Here is a 16,153-nt window from a genome sequence, read left to right as displayed (position 1 = left end):
TGAGTTATTTAGAGGTTGAGGGAGAGGTGATCAGGTGGTCCACATGATGGTGGAGGTGATGAACTGTGAATCCATCATGGCTCCACTCTCACCCCCATTGTAGTGTTCTTGGTTCACTCTGCCATGGCCCCATGTTGAAGGGTGACTGTCTCATTCAGGTTCAACCCTTTGTTAGACTCTATTAAGTCACTGACTCCTGCAAGGACAAACTCTGTAATCCTCCTTAGTAGCTTTGGCTCCTTGCAGCACAGAAAGTCCATTCACTGATGTAGGAACTGGAAAACTAACAGCTCCAGTCCTCGGTTCCTTGCACCAAAGAAAGGAGGGAAATGCAATCAATGTTGAATTCATTTACATTTCTTATATTTGATCAAAGCTAGAACTTAATAAGCTGCCATCGACCTTGATGACCAACTCCTTCACTGTGTAGTTCAAAGTCCCTGGTTTGATTTGTGTCAGGACTTCAGAAGCTCCAATCCTCTCTAAGGTCCAGTGAGAGTGGAAGAGATTATAAATGAGAGAAGCAGGGCCCTCCCTCAGAACTGAACCAGCTCAGTTGGGAGAGCCTTAGACTGAAGATCTAAAGGTCCCTGGTCCGATCCCAGGTTTCAGCAGAAGAGCAGCATTGACTTTACTTTCCAGTGGAGGAACTGCAGACATGAAGGAAACTAACATCTTGTCCTGTGCATTCTTGTGACATTCAGGACATTTTTGGAGCCTCTTGTTGGATTTTGCCACAGAGAATCAGAGCCAATCAAAAGCCTGGTGGACTTCAACATGGAGGACTGAACAAGTCAAGAAAGCATCAGTTTGACCTTCACAGGTGTTTCTGTTCCTGTCTCAATGCTGTAGAAAGAGCCTGAGGAGCTCAGACAGTAGAGCATCAGACTTTTAATCTGAGGGTCCAGGGTTCAAGTCCCTGTTCAGGTGCTGTGGAGGTTCCAGTGTTTGACAACATGGGACTGGATGAAGTTCAGTGTTGAACAAACTGTCATCATCAAAAGTAGAAGTGTTCTTGTCTTGACGCTGTGAGACAGTCGCTAGAAAACTGACCAACAATAATTTCATGTGGCATGCAATTAACAAAACACCTACATTGATGGTCGAGGGGGGTGGAGCCTATCCCAGCATCTACGGGCCACCCTGGACAGGTCGCCAAAACCATTCACACTCACATCTACAGTCAATTTAGAGTGTCCAATCAGCCTCATCCCAAATTACATGTCTTTGGACGGTGGGAAGAAGCCGGAGAACCCACGCATGCACGGGGAGAACATGCAGATTCTGCACCCGAGCCTGGACTCAAATCCAGAACCTTCTTGCTGTGAGGCCACAGTGCTCACCACTGCACCATCATGCTGCCGTGGTCTCATATACTTTTCTAAATTGTGTTTCTTTCATGTCCTCCTGAGATCAAAGACAGAATTCTAGCTACTGTCAAAGCCCTGATGACATCATCAGGAATTCTGACTTTGATCTGGAGACTCTTGCTTTAATCTGAATTTGATCTGACTAATGTTTAAGTTTAGGTTGCATGACACTGACCACCTCATTTCGCCTGATGGACTGGTGACCTGTCCAGGGTGAACCCTGCCTCTTGAACAATGTCACCTGGGATCGCACCCCCCCCCCCGTGACCCTTAAAGGATAGAACAGAAAGTGGATGGAGGGATGGACTCAACACTGAAATCAGCTGATCTGATCCACATTCTAATGTTTCCTGTCCCTCTTTCGGAGTCAGTGAGAATAGTAGTGTATATAATAATGTATATCCAACCTTGTAGTATCTTTCCAAAGCTTTTAGTATTTCTTCTTGTTTCTACTTGTAGTTTTAGTGTCTGGATCTTTTCTTTTGATGTCCTGCTGTCTGCTCTTTGCTTTTGGAGCTTCCTTCAACAACTACCAGGCCTCCTGGGTACTGTAGGAAACATGGTCAAGTTCTTCTGACTTCTCCAGGAACGTCCTGCTCACATTGGTCTGTCTTCATTTTGACTCCTCCCACTGCCACAATGACCAGCCTTTATACTCTTGGTGACTGGGGCCCTGGTTGCTGCAGGCCTCAACACCAGCCTGTGGTTGAGAGCAGGGCAGAACAGAACTGACAGTATCTCCCATGCAGGACCTGGGTCAGCGCCTGGTGCCAGCTGGGGCACCGCTTTAACCTGGACCCCTAGAAGATCTTCTCCAGGAACTGGCCTTTTTGGTTCCATCAAGGCCTGAGAGGATGGTGAAGAGTGATCCTCCACCAGGCAGCACAGTCAACAGCAGCCATTTTGTTCCACTAGAATCAAGTATGATAGTGACAGACTGGTGAGTACTTGCTAACTGACACTTCCTGTTTTTACTGCTATTCTTCCATGAATGTGCTCATGTTGGCTGGTCCCCAACCACAGTTTCAAAGCCATGATGACATCTCTCATCAACAATCAGACTTATTTTTTCTCTATTTGGACAAATAAGGTTCCAACTGACACGGCTGGCCAACGTCCTGGAGTTCATTCAGCCTGGAGAACCAGGTGCTGGTTCCTTCTTTTACCAGGCAGGAACGGGCAGCAGATCCAAGATCAGTAGGTGCAGATGTCTGCTTTGACTGGTAGGAGGAAAGAGAGCAGGAGAGCTGGTCAGAGACAAAGACAGATCATGAAGAAGGAGTGCTGTATTCTGCTAGCACATGCTAGTGACAGTCAGAGATCAGGAGTCTCAGCAGGGAAAGATTCATGTCTTATTTCAGAGGACAATTGGACGTTCACTGGAAGACTGTGAATGTTTGAGGGTCAGAGGAGAAAAGAGGACAAGTGCACCTGTTGTGTGTGAAGGGGCACCAGCATGGAGGAAGTTGTCAAACATTTTGAGTGAAAAAGCGTGAATCTTCAAGTAAAGAATTAAAATGATTTAGTTAACAATGAGGTCTCTGTCATAAAACAAAAGGAACAACTGACTCCCTCACCATTTCCACCCTCTTCAACAGATTCACATTTCAAAACAACCAGGTTTATTTTGTTCCCTTCTTTTAGCAGAGGATGGTTTTGATCCATCCACCTCTGGGTTCTGGGCCCAGCACGCTTCCTCTGTAAATCCATATTTTGGGTTCTGGCTTGTTCTGCTTTTCATTTTGTGTTTGTATTAAAGTTCTGTTGCTGAAAAAAAGACTTTTTTGCCTTTTTAAAAACACACACACACACACACTACAGCCAAGCATATAGAATGATACAGTCTGAGGTGGTTTTGACTGGTAGGCACCAGTGTGCACTGTTTGGCACTGAAGTCATGTGACTGAGGTCATTCAGTCATGTGACTGAAGTCATCCAGTCATGACTGAAGTCATCCAGTCACGTGACTGAAGTCATCCAGTCATGTGACTGAAGTCATCCATTCATGTCAGTGATGTCACTCTGCAGGACTGTCATTGCCGTCTCATTCTAGAAAAGAATCCAGACTCCACCTGTGGCTCCATGATAACTGAGGGACCTCTGGTTGGAGGCTGGACGATGATGTTTGGTCTGGGGGGGTTAAGATGGTGGGGCTGTTTCAGTTCTAGTGCTGAAGGCTTTCACCATGACAGTCAGACTCTCCTCTGTCCTTCATGGTCCCTCAAATGTGCAGTGTGGACCTCACACACTGAATTTAGCCTGAAAAATCTTCATGAACAGCAGGAGACTCAGAGTCTCTGTGGCGCTTGGCTGTTAACAGAGAGGCTGGTGGTTGGAGCCCCCCAGGGACCAGGACCAGGCTCTACTGGTGCTGAGGACTCTGTTGATCAGCTGCTGAGTTGCTACTTGATGTCAACATTGGTCTGTTTCATCCTGAGTAGTTTGATCCTAGCAGAGTCGCTGCATCGATGATCTGAATGTGGACGGACAGACTGACCCTCCACAGCAGACGCCTGTCACAGATCTCTGGATGAGACACTTTGAGGTAAAGCCAGGTTCTGCCAGTCCCACTCACATGTTTCAATCACATGTTCAGAGATGGGTTTGTTGTTCCTGAATCCATTTCTTATTTTCTGATCACCTTGTGGATTGTTCATCATTCTCCTCATCACCATACTTTAGGTTGCAGTACGAACACCTGAGTTAGTCTGGGGTTGCAGGAATCATACAGCATCCAAATAATAGCAGGCTGAAACATTTATTTAAAAGAGTTTAACATGGTTACACACACACACACACACACACAGCCTTTCTTTGGTATAAAATGGTCTGTCACATTCTCTCACATTGCACAACAACACAACAAACAAAGACGGCAGGTCCAGTGTGGTCCTGATAAGACCACTGGACTGCAGGGTCCCAGTATCACTGGTGACAATGGTTTTACCAGCTGGGACCTTGGACAAGAACTTCTCAGAGGAAACTCATCATGGAGGCTCAGTGAAGAAAACTAGACCTGAGCTGCCTGCTGGAACCTAGCAGGTGAAGGACAGAGCTCCACCTCTTTAGAGACACCACCACTGTGGGCTCATGTTGGCAAAAGAAGTGGGTCAGTTTTTGACACACACACACACACACACACACACACACACACACACACACACACACACTTACCGTCCTCCCAAGTCTGACGTTGGCTTTGGCACTGTTCTTGTTCTTTAATGATGCCGTTAATGCTGGCCTCTGCTCCATGGCGAAGACCATGAACGAGTTAGGAGGTCTCCTGATGTCCCCTGGTCCTCAGTTTCAGTTCCATGGACATACAGAAGACAATGAGGGGAGCCCAAATTACAGCAGGGTGAAGCTGGGAGGCAGGAGTGTCCACACAGAAACACTGACATGAGCAGAACACTAAGATCCTCCTGGTTCAGACACGAGACGTAGAACATTTAAAAACTAAGATGCGACTGAATACAGGCTGACTGGGATTACATGTTGAATTACTTTGAGTTTTATCAGCCGGCGACCACATACAGGGACACGTGCTCTGCTGGCTGAGGCTCCAACTCCAAACGGTTGTAAGTAATGGGAGGGTAGACTGGGGGGTCGGCCGACTGGCCAAAGACAACAGTCAGTAAGAAACGAAGAGCTGCGTGTGCTGCTCTGACAGGCCGGCCCAGAGCTGCCCAGAGGTTGTTCATTGTGGAAAAGCTTGAGGGTTTTTGAAGTGAGGTGAACACACTGAGGATCCTGGAACGATCAGCTGCTGGCTCCGCCCTCATATCTACGTTTTCAGGAGTTCCACTTGCCAGAAGTTTGAGATCAATGACAGAGTTTTTAGATCACACCTGGAAGTTTGTATCCCTGTCAAGAAGTCTTCAACTAAAATCCAGATTTCCCAGATCTAAGAATTCAAAGATTGAGAGGCTGCAACAGATGAGGTCACAGCGAGAGTGGGTTGGGGACTGAGATTCCTCTTAAAAACTTGAGACTAAATCATCCTCACAGCCACAAATTTCACTCTAAACAATTTGTTTTGTTTTTCTGGTTCAATGAAGGAAAGCCTCTCCTCCTTCTGTGTCTCTAAGTGTCTAAACTGAGCCTCCCACATTTGCTCACAGGGCCTCCCACTGTCAGGAGGAACCTGCAGCAGCCTCATTGACTCGGTCTTCAATGAGACCAGGATTTTCAGGAGCAAATCTCAACCTGACACTTGCATTAAAACAATTTGTTATGTGGTTATATGCAGACTCCAGGTCTGACAAGCTTAAACTATCAGAGGACTTAAAGCTGCATTTTCTGTAATGGCCAGCAGGGGGCAACTCCACTGGTTCCAAATCAGGCTGATGTCATCAGAGAATGAACCTCCTTGGACTTCATTTCTCAGCCCAGTGAAACTTCCCTTGTGACTCTGTGCTCCCTCCTGTTTCTGTTGATGAGTTCTGCCTGTCTGAGTACAACAGCTGACTGTTAGCAGGTTAAACTAGAGCCGTGCTCGTGATAGCAGGTTAATCTAGAGCCATGCTAATGATAGCAGGTTAATCTAGAGCCGTGCTCATGATAGCAGGTTAATCTAGAGCCGTGCTCATGATAGCAGGTTAATCTAGAGCCATGCTCGTGATATCAGGTTAATCTAGAGCCATGCTCATGATAGCAGGTTAATCTAGAGCAATGCTAATGATAGCAGGTTAATCTAGAGCCGTGCTCATGATAGCAGGTTAAACTAGAGCCGTGCTCGTGATATCAGGTTAATCTAGAGCCATGCTAATGATAGCAGGTTAATCTAGAGCCATGCTCATGATAGCAGGTTAATCTAGAGCCGTGCTCATGATAGCAGGTTAATCTAGAGCCATGCTCATGATAGCAGGTTAATCTAGAGCCGTGCTCATGATAGCAGGTTAATCTAGAGCCATGCTCATGATAGCAGGTTAAACTAGAGCCATGCTCGTGATAGCAGGTTAATCTAGAGCCATGCTCATGATAGCAGGTTAAACTAGAGCCGTGCTAATGATAGCAGGTTAATCTAGAGCCATGCTCATGATAGCAGGTTAATCTAGAGCCATGCTCATGATAGCAGGTTAATCTAGAGCCATGCTCATGATAGCAGGTTAATCTAGAGCCATGCTCATGATAGCAGGTTAATCTAGAGCCTTGCTCGTGATAGCAGGTTAATCTAGAGCCATGCTCATGATAGCAGGTTAAACTAGAGCCATGCTCGTGATAGCAGGTTAATCTAGAGCCATGCTAATGATAGCAGGTTAAACTAGAGCCGTGCTCATGATAGCAGGTTAATCTAGAGCCATGCTAATGATAGTAGGTTAATCTAGAGCCATGCTCGTGATAGCAGGTTAATCTAGAGCCGTGCTCATGATAGCAGGTTAATCTAGAGCCATGCTAATGATAGCAGGTTAATCTAGAGCCATGCTCATGATAGCAGGTTAATCTAGAGCCGTGCTCGTGATAGCAGGTTAATCTAGAGCCGTGCTCATGATAGCAGGTTAATATAGAGCCATGCTCATGATAGCAGGTTAATCTAGAGCCATGCTAATGATAGCAGGTTAATCTAGAGCCGTGCTCATGATAGCAGGTTAATCTAGAGCCGTGCTCGTAATAGCAGGTTAATCTAGAGCCGTGCTCATGATAGCAGGTTAATCTAGAGCCATGCTCATGATAGCAGGTTAATCTAGAGCCATGCTCATGATAGCAGGTTAATCTAGAGCCATGCTCATGATAGCAGGTTAATCTAGAGCCATGCTCATGATAGCAGGTTAATCTAGAGCCATGCTCATGATAGCAGGTTAAACTAGAGCCATGCTAATGATAGCAGGTTAATCTAGAGCCATGCTCATGATAGCAGGTTAGTCTAGAGCCGTGCTCGTGATAGCAGGTTAATCTAGAGCCATGCTAATGATAGCAGGTTAATCTAGAGCCGTGCTCATGATAGCAGGTTAATCTAGAGCCGTGCTCATGATAGCAGGTGAAGGATGTCAAAGAGTAGAAAACTGGATATAAGAGACGTCTTCAGGTGTCCAAGTGTGAGTTACTTCAAGGAAGAGGCTCAACAACCCAGATACTGAATAAAAGAGAAGACTTGATGCCAAGAGATCCACTTTTTAAAGTTATTTTTAACTCTTGTTTTAATGTCTTTGTGTAGAAGAGAGCAACTGTTTAGAAACACAGAGTCCAAGCTCTGTCCTCTGTGCCACTCCAGACCCGCTAAATTTTGCTGAACTCACAAACCTGGTAGCAGCAGTAGTGATGAGTCGAGGAATCAAGGATTTCTTTTTCAGAAGCGCGTATTGATGACGTATGTGGTGACGTCTGAAGCCTCGCCAGCCGGCAGTGACCACGTGACTGATTCAGGACCTGCTTCTCCGGCTTGGCCTGAGAGTCTAAATCTAAACCCGTGAAACGCCGTGGTTTCCTCCCTCTGGTTCGCGCATTAATTGGAGCTTCGTTTCCAGAGGTGAACCAGCCAGGAAGAGCAGGTTTTCCCCGTCTGGGAACATCTGGAGTTGATTTCTCCAGATGCCAGTTGGTGGCGCTGTGGTCACGACTGACCTGTAAATGTGTTCAGACTGGGATGTTGATCAAACCTGGAAGTTTCAAACAGACCTGGCAGGTGGAGAGGATTCAGAAGAGTTGAAGCTTCATTTTAGTTGGAGCCTGAAAATGAGGTGAGACTGAGGGCTCACAGGAGCTGCAGGTAGGTGCTGCCCCCTAGTGACCCAATGGAGAACAACATGTAATGACGTGAACGTTCTACATTTTTCCATTTCTTGACTTCATTCATCCTCAAACTTCTTCCAGCTGGAAGAGAGTGAGATCATTTAAAGTAGAGAGTCAATAATCAGCATCTCATCACTCATTTGTTCTCTGGTGGTGACCTCACGACTCAGCAGTGTGACATCACACATTTCGCTGATGTCATCCTCAAGTGTGTCACTCAGTTCATGCAGCCTTCATTGTTTTATTTTATTATTTCCTTTCACTTTGATCTTCACAAAGACAAAGTGCGTCTGATGGAGGCACCACTGACAGAGTGTAATGTTTCCATGTTGCCATGACAACGTGAGGCCCCTCACCTCCTCTGTTCCTTCTGCCGGTCGGCGTCAGAAGAGCAAGATGGCTGCTTCTCCATCTGGGTGGATGAGCAGCTCCTCCCATCTCAGGCAGACGCTCCCTGGCTGCATGTCAGCAGCTCCTCAAAGCTCCTTCTGGTTTCTTTGCTCTCCTGATGCTGCACTGGTGGATTTGTCCACCTCTCATTCTCCAGGGTTCTCAGCCTCATGTTCTCTCCCTCCTGTTCCAGCTCCTCCAAGTTTCCAGTGGAAGTTTGGCTTTTGTTTGCTACTTTGTCTTTTCTCCTCTGTTGGTGCTTTGAGTTCCTTTGTTGTTCTTTGTCTTTTCATCATTCAAGCCTCCTTTTGTTGAACGCTCCTCTCCCCCGTCTGTATTTGGGTCCTGTTCTCCTCCACTTTGGCCAAGAAGGCGGCCCAACAAGAGTCACCAGTGATGTCACAGCTCCTGGATGCCCCGCCCCTTCATCTGGTGCAGGTCGTGTGGTGTCACTGAATCCCACTCAGACCAAACCAGTCAGAGATCAGTGTGTTTGTGTCAGTGATGTCATCGCCGCTGACATCACAGCCCTCCATCCACACACGCCAGACTGAGGTGGAGGAGGTGATGTTGGGGTTTTCAAGGTCTTCGTCATGAGTGGGAGGGGCTGAGCTGGTGAATGATCAGCTGACCAGGTCTGGGCTCAGTTCAGATGTTGAGCCACTGCTGACTGCCGTTTGCCTGAGGAAGACCCAACGTTCCCCTCAAGAAATGGAGGGCAGTTTTTAGTGCAGCGTTCATTCTGGTTGGAGTTTTCCTTTCCTTTGCCCTGCACCTCTCTGGTGGGGAGGTGCTCCCTGTTGACCAGGACTCAGTGGAGAAGACTGGACCAGGACCTTCACTGGTTCAAGGAGCACCGAGGCAAAGGGAGGCCCAGACCAGCAGCCAGGGTGACCAGTTTGAAAAGCTGCTCCTCTTCCATGCTGACTTGTTGGTGTCTCCTCTTTTATTCCTGAGTGATTTTAATCTCAGCTCTCTGAACCTGAATGGAGCAGAACCAGGAAATCATTGCAGGAAATCATGGAGGAGAAATGAATGAATGAGACTTCCAGTCAAACTGAGACAAACGTCCAGGTTTGGTCATCAAAGATATCTGACATTCATCAGTAGACTGACAAAGACGCTCATTATTATTGCAGCAGATTAAACTAGAGAATAAAGAGGGTCTCACTTTGGAAACAAATATTGCAGGATATTTTTGTTTTATCAGAGAGGCTTTAATGTCTGTCTTTGATGTCTAAACTCTGACTCTGATGTCATTGGTGGTGACTGAATTCTACCCCCTGACAGACGGAAGGCTCATATTGGTGATGCAGGTAGGTGCTGCCCCCTAGTGACCCAATGGAGAACGACATGTAATGACATGAAGATTCTACATTTTTCCACTTGTGAGATAAAAATACCTCACAGCAAGAAGGTTCTGGGTTCGAGTCCTGGCTGGAGCACAGGATCTTTCTGTGTGAGTCTCCATGTTCTCCTGTTCCTGTGTGGGTTCTCTCTGGTACTCCAGCTTCCTCCCACAGTCCAAAGACATCAAGAGGGGACGAGGCTGATTGATACTCTAAATTGACTGTAGGTGTGACTGTGAGAGTGAATGGTTGTCTGTCTCTGTGTGTTGGCCCTGTGATGGACAGGTGACCTGTCCAGGGTGAACCCCGCCTCTCACCTGTAGACGCTGGGATAGGCTCCACCCACCCCATGACCCTTAACAGGAATAAGAGGAAGACAATGGATGGATGGATGGATGGATGGACTCGCTCGTACTCCGCCACGGTTTCCTCCAGCAGAGCCACGATCTGCTCCGCGGCCGCCGCCAGCCGCTCGGTGAGCAGCGCTCTCAGCACCGGGACTCCAGCCGCTGAGTCTCCTTCTCCCAGCTGCAGCAGGAAGTCTTCAGCGGCGGCGAGGATCCGCTCCTGGACCGACACCCGCAGCAGCTGCGCGGCGCACATGTTGAGGTTCTACCAGCGCCACTCAGCCTTCAGGAGACAAAGACCGAGGCCGGGGCTTCACGGACTTCTCCTTCTTTCCTTGTTGTGTTCAAAGCTTCCCGCTTCTTCTTCTCGTTCTGTGAAGCGCGTATTGATGACGTATGTGGTGACGTCCAAAGCCTCTCCAGCTGGCAGTGACCACGTGACTGATTCGGACCTGCTTCTCCGGCTTGGCGTGAGATTCTAAATGTAAAGCAGTGAAACGCCGTGGTTTCCTCCCTCCTCGTCCAAAAGCGTTCGCTATTTGATCAAAGGAAGGAGAAACAAGTGACTCCATGTTGTGGAGGCTGAACTCAGAGTTGAGAGAACTTTCATTCTGATCTGAGAGCAGCAACAAAGCCACTGAGAAAAACTGAACCACTGTCAGAGTCGGCACAGCATCAGCAGTCAGGCTGTGTTCACACTGGGAGAAACCATCGGACAGAAACCTCCCTCAGTCACACTGAAGGAACCTGAACTGACTGCTGCAGCTGGGACACACACACACACACACACACACACACACACACACACACACACACACACACACACACACACACACACAAATAGTTTGTCTTTGAGTGAGGACAAAAAAATATTTGACTGTGCTGACATGAACTTTCATTGTCTAATTTCAGTCTCCTACAAAAGTGTGTGAATGTGGTCGTTGTGGCCGAGTGGTGAAGGCGATGGACTAGAAATCCATTGGGGTCTCCCTGCTCAGGTTGGAGTCCTGCCAACAACGTTAAACTGTTGACAATTTAAATTTGACCCATTTTTCCTCCACACTGTCCTTCATCACAGCATTTAACATCAGGACTGCTCCCAGATCAGCTCCATGACCTCATCCCTGCACCAGAGTACCGCCCAAGTTCATCAAAAACGGCCAAGCATAAATATATAATATGTATATAATGTGAACACACCTGTACAGGTGCGTTAACGTGCTTAATGATAGAGAATGAGTGAAAGGTTTGTTCAGAGTGGAGTGCAGTACCACAGTCAGGCCAGCAGGTGGGGCTTTCGTTGGTGCTGTCTACCTAATTGCGGTATCTGTGCTCTGCCAGCAGAGGTCGTGCTTCCCCACCAATCTTCTAGGGTGTCTGAGTGGTGCCGCCATGTTTAGGTCGTAGCAGGAGGACGTAGGTTGGTACTTGGCAGTTCGGACGTAGCGAAAGTCACGTTATGAATGGAGGGCTGAGTTGGAGCAGAGGGGGGCAGGATCCTGAGGGTGGACTGTCTTTAGGGGGCTGAGGTGTCTGGTGGTCTTGGTGGACCCTCTGCATCTCAAGCTGAGACCACAGAGTCCTGTGTTCTTGAGTCATTGTGTATAGTCTCTGTTGTTGGCGAGGTCAGTGTGGTCCCTGGTGGTCTAGTGGCTAGGATTCGGTGCTTTCACCGCCGTGGCCCGGGTTCAATTCCCGGTCAGGGAATGAGTTATTTAGAGGTTGAGGGAGAGGTGATCAGGTGGTCCACATGATGGTGGAGGTGATGAACTGTGAATCCATCATGGCTCCACTCTCACCCCCATTGTAGTGTTCTTGGTTCACTCTGCCATGGCCCCATGTTGAAGGGTGACTGTCTCATTCAGGTTCAACCCTTTGTTAGACTCTATTAAGTCACTGACTCCTGCAAGGACAAACTGTAATCCTCCTTAGTAGCTTTGGTTATTGATGATCTGCAATGGTTCGTGGGGGTGGAGCCTATCCCAGCAGCCCTCAGGTGAGGGGCGGGGTTTATCCTGGACAGGTCACCAGTCCATGGCAGGGCCATCACATAGAGACAGATTGCTTATAAAAATGTTCATCCCCAGTTTGAAGTTAGAGACAGGATTTAAGTGTGGAAGGTTTTTGTATCTTCATTTTAATTCTGAGTGTTGTAAACTGTTTCTAACAAATGCTACTGTTCAACAGTCAAAATGTTTTCTAACCAAGCTGAATGCTCTCATATACTTTTTAAAGTTGAGTTTCTTTCATATCCTCCTGAGATCAAAGACAGAATTCTAGGTACAAATAAATAAACAATCAAAGCCCTGATGACATCATCATCAATTCTGACTTTGATCTGGAGGCTCTTGCTTCAAATAAAAACCGTTGTTCCATGGAAAGATTTGCATATAAACAAACACACACACACACACACACACACACTCCCAGTCACTAACCCATATTGTCACCACTTAAACACCACTGGAGTATTGACAGAGATTCCACATGTTGGTCAACCAGAGAAGCTCCAACTGGTGAAGGTCATCCAACCCTGCATGAAGGTCAACCTCCATCATCTGCTGCTCATTAGCAGGGACTTAGCTCCAATGGTAGAGTGCTAGCTTAGCATGTGAGAGGTAGAGGGATCCATGCCCTCCTTCTCAGAATACTTCAGCTTGTTCTGTTGATCAGAGGAGCTGCTGGGTGATGAATGCTGATGTTTGTCCACTGCTGTGATAAAGTGTCCCCTGTTACTGAGATGAGGATGAACACCTGCTCAGGTCAAAGCTGCAATCAAACCAGGGACTCTGAACCACACACAGTGAAGGAGTTTGTCCTGCAGGTTGATGGACGCTTTGAAATTCCTTCAACATTGATTACTTTCCTGTCTCCTGCTGAGTCAGCATCCAGAACCTGGTCAAGAGGAGGCTGAGAGCTCAGGAGGTGATGTGACGGCTGGTTGGACAACTCAGCAGCCAGAGCTTCCAGTCTGAGACCCCAGCTCCACACCATGGAGAGCCTCCTGGATGATGTCCTGAAGCAGCGTCCCTGTTTGTCTCCTTGCTGCAGCTGGACGCCCCTCCCAGCTCTGAGAGTCCAGCAGTGTTGCTCTCTGTCCATCTGATGTCCGTCCTCTCCTGTGTTCGTCCGTTGAGGAGAAGGGAGACGGATTTCTCTTCCTCTCTTCTCTCCAGACGACCTTCTTCCTGTGTCAAACTACTTTGCTCTGCTCAAAGATCAAACTGATCCAGTGGCTCCAGGTGCCTGGACCTCTCTGGACCAGCCGGTCCTGAGTGAACACCTGCTCAGGTCAAAGCTGCAATGAAGTCAATTCATAACCCTAATTTTTTGAAGTACTGCAGTTACTGCAAGATAAGAAGTACATGGATGATGAAGCCTCTTCAAAACATTCAAGCTAGTCCAGTTGCTTTTATCCTTTCAACACAAATCTGATCCAGGATCAGTGAGCTCATTGATCTGAGGACTTCACTTTGAAAACCTCTGTTTCAGACAGGCTGTCGTCTTCCTCCTCAGATGCTGAAACTGTCAGACCTAAAAAATGTCTGGACAATCATGGATGAGATTCACCTCCAGTAGGCATTGAACAAAACACCTCTGTGTTGTTAAATGCAGTTGACATGAAAGGAGTTCAGTGGTCAGGCTTGTTTATGAAGTAGGTGTGGTTTGATGTGAGGGAACAGGGGATGAGCACTGGTTACCTGATAACCACTGGTTACCTGATAACCACTGGTTACCTGATAACCACTGGTTACCCGATAACCACTGGTTACTTCAAAAAATTGTGGCAACAAAGTGACACGTGAAATAATTGAATAGATTTGAAGTACTACAATTTTAATTAAAAAGTATTGAAAACATGAACTAAACTTAAACAAAAAAATAAGTACATGCTCATAAAAACAACAGTTAAAATGTGTTGGATTTAGTAATCACATGCCAAATGATGATTTATATCACCAAAGATTATTGAGTAAATCCTAGTCAATCTCACAAGATGAGCTGATTAATATTTACTAAGTATCTGAAGTATTTAAGATTAACTAAATATCAGGGGAACTGATTCATATTTACTGATAATCTAGGTGGAACTGACTTATATTTATTAATTATCTGGGTGAAATTGAAATAAGCTGACTAAATATCTGAATAAAAATGATTTGGACTCACTAAAATAAAAGAAGTCATATCAACTCATATTCAAGTACATTGCGACTTAAATTCAACACATTTACACTGTTCTTCATATTTATCTTTACCTCAACTCATTTAGTAATTTGGGGTTTTAATTTGTATCAAAGGACTTAAAATCTATTCAATAATATTGAATGTCACTTTGTTGCCACAATTTTGTTGTATCCATCCATCCATCGTCGTCTTCCGCTTATTCCTACACATTAAGGGTCACGTGGGGGGGTGGAGCCTATCCCAGCATCTACGGGCGAGAGGCGGGGTTCACCCTGGACAGGTCACCAGTCCATCGCAGGGCCAACAGAGAGACGAACAACCATTCACACTTACAGTCACACCTACGGTCAATTTAGAGTATCAATCAGCCTCGTCCTCTCTTGATGTCTTTGGACTGTGGGAGGAAGCCGGAGTACCAGAGAGAACCCACGCAGACACTGGGTTTTTTTGTGTCCAATTTACCCAATATTGTGACAAAACGTATGTACATGTTTGAACAAGCATGAACGTAAAAGTTGACTATAAAGCACCTCAGCCATTCTCCATGACCCACATGGCACGACCACTTCTGTTGTCTTTGTTTCATTGTGATGCCGCATCATGTCAATGAATATTGACTCCCTGAGACACTTCTTTTCATATTTTAATAACATGAAAGACAGAATGTATAATAGATCCTAACTCTTCAGTCGTGCAGTTGGCATGAACAACAAAAAGTCACAGTTACACAAGGGTCATGTGACAGGTCTCTGAAGATGCAAAAGCCGTGTAAAAGGCTACATCACCACAAATGACAACAACTGGATCTGTCCTTGGAAAGGGGGGCTCTTGGACAGTGCCATCCCATGGCACAGAAGCATTCACAACCTTGTATTGTCAACACAGACAAAAAACAACGTATTAACAGTTATTATGCACTGCAAGAAAAAATACGCTGCGGAAATTCAAACTTTTGACATTTTACCTTAATGACTACCTTCACTGAAACTCCAGCATTGAACAATATCTTGTTGATCAGTTTTGACAGTAAGAGTGAGAGTCCTTTGTTGACCTGCAATGGTCCTTCTTGTCAAGCCAGTAGCTTACTCCTGAGGCGGTCCACTTTTGGGGACAGCTTTGAACTATCCCGCTCGAGGAGAAGCTTCTGGAATACTTCAAACGTGTACCTGAGCTCCTTTGGATAGGCAAGATTCACAGCAAATGCCAACCCAACGAGCAGGGAACAAGCCCTTGGAAAGTTACCCAGATCAGTCAGAACTCTCACACCCTCGACCACAATACCGATGTCCTCAGGACCCTCGGACATATTGGTCTTGAGGTTGTAGATCTTCAGGCTTTTAACAGCAAGGCCCAGCGACACAGTGTCACCATCAGCATCCTGTCATAGAGACAGCATTGTGTATATCGGACAGTACAGCCAAAGAAGAAGGTCCCATCTCACAAATTGCCTCCAGCAGTTCGGTTTGTCATGGCTGTTGCTTGTGATGCACCCTATTTACATAAAATAAATCTGAGATAATGTACTTACAAAACGTGCATAAAAAATACACCAGGTAAGTGGAATAGGATCCAATCAGTTCACCAACAAATCAAAACAATTCACGAACACCAGAAACTATGGTTACAGTTGTAAATATTTGTCAATGATATCAATCCATTGCTACATCATTTCTGCCAGGCACTGTACTGATGAATATCTTATTCTACCTTCGCTAGCACAGGCTGGTCACCTGACAACCAATCTCTATGTGTCACTGAAAGTTCATTCCTGAAGCTTGAA

General features: G+C 46.4%; 1 non-coding gene across 1 annotated transcript; it reads left to right on the top strand.

The window, feature by feature from the left end:
• Window positions 1–11,820: 11,820 nt before the first annotated feature.
• trnae-uuc (transfer RNA glutamic acid (anticodon UUC)) lies at window positions 11,821–11,892 on the top strand. Its single transcript has one exon. It is a non-coding gene; the product is annotated as a tRNA-Glu (tRNA).
• The last annotated feature ends 4,261 nt before the right edge of the window (window positions 11,893–16,153 follow it).

The sequence above is a fragment of the Aulostomus chinensis genome, chromosome 1 (genome assembly GCF_037954235.1).
Source record: "Aulostomus chinensis isolate RoL2024-O1b breed Wild chromosome 1, RoL_Achi_v1.0, whole genome shotgun sequence".
NCBI classification, from domain to species: domain Eukaryota; kingdom Metazoa; phylum Chordata; class Actinopteri; order Syngnathiformes; family Aulostomidae; genus Aulostomus; species Aulostomus chinensis.
The sequence above is the reverse complement of the archived record's forward strand: the minus strand, read 5'-3'. Positions and strand labels throughout refer to the sequence as shown.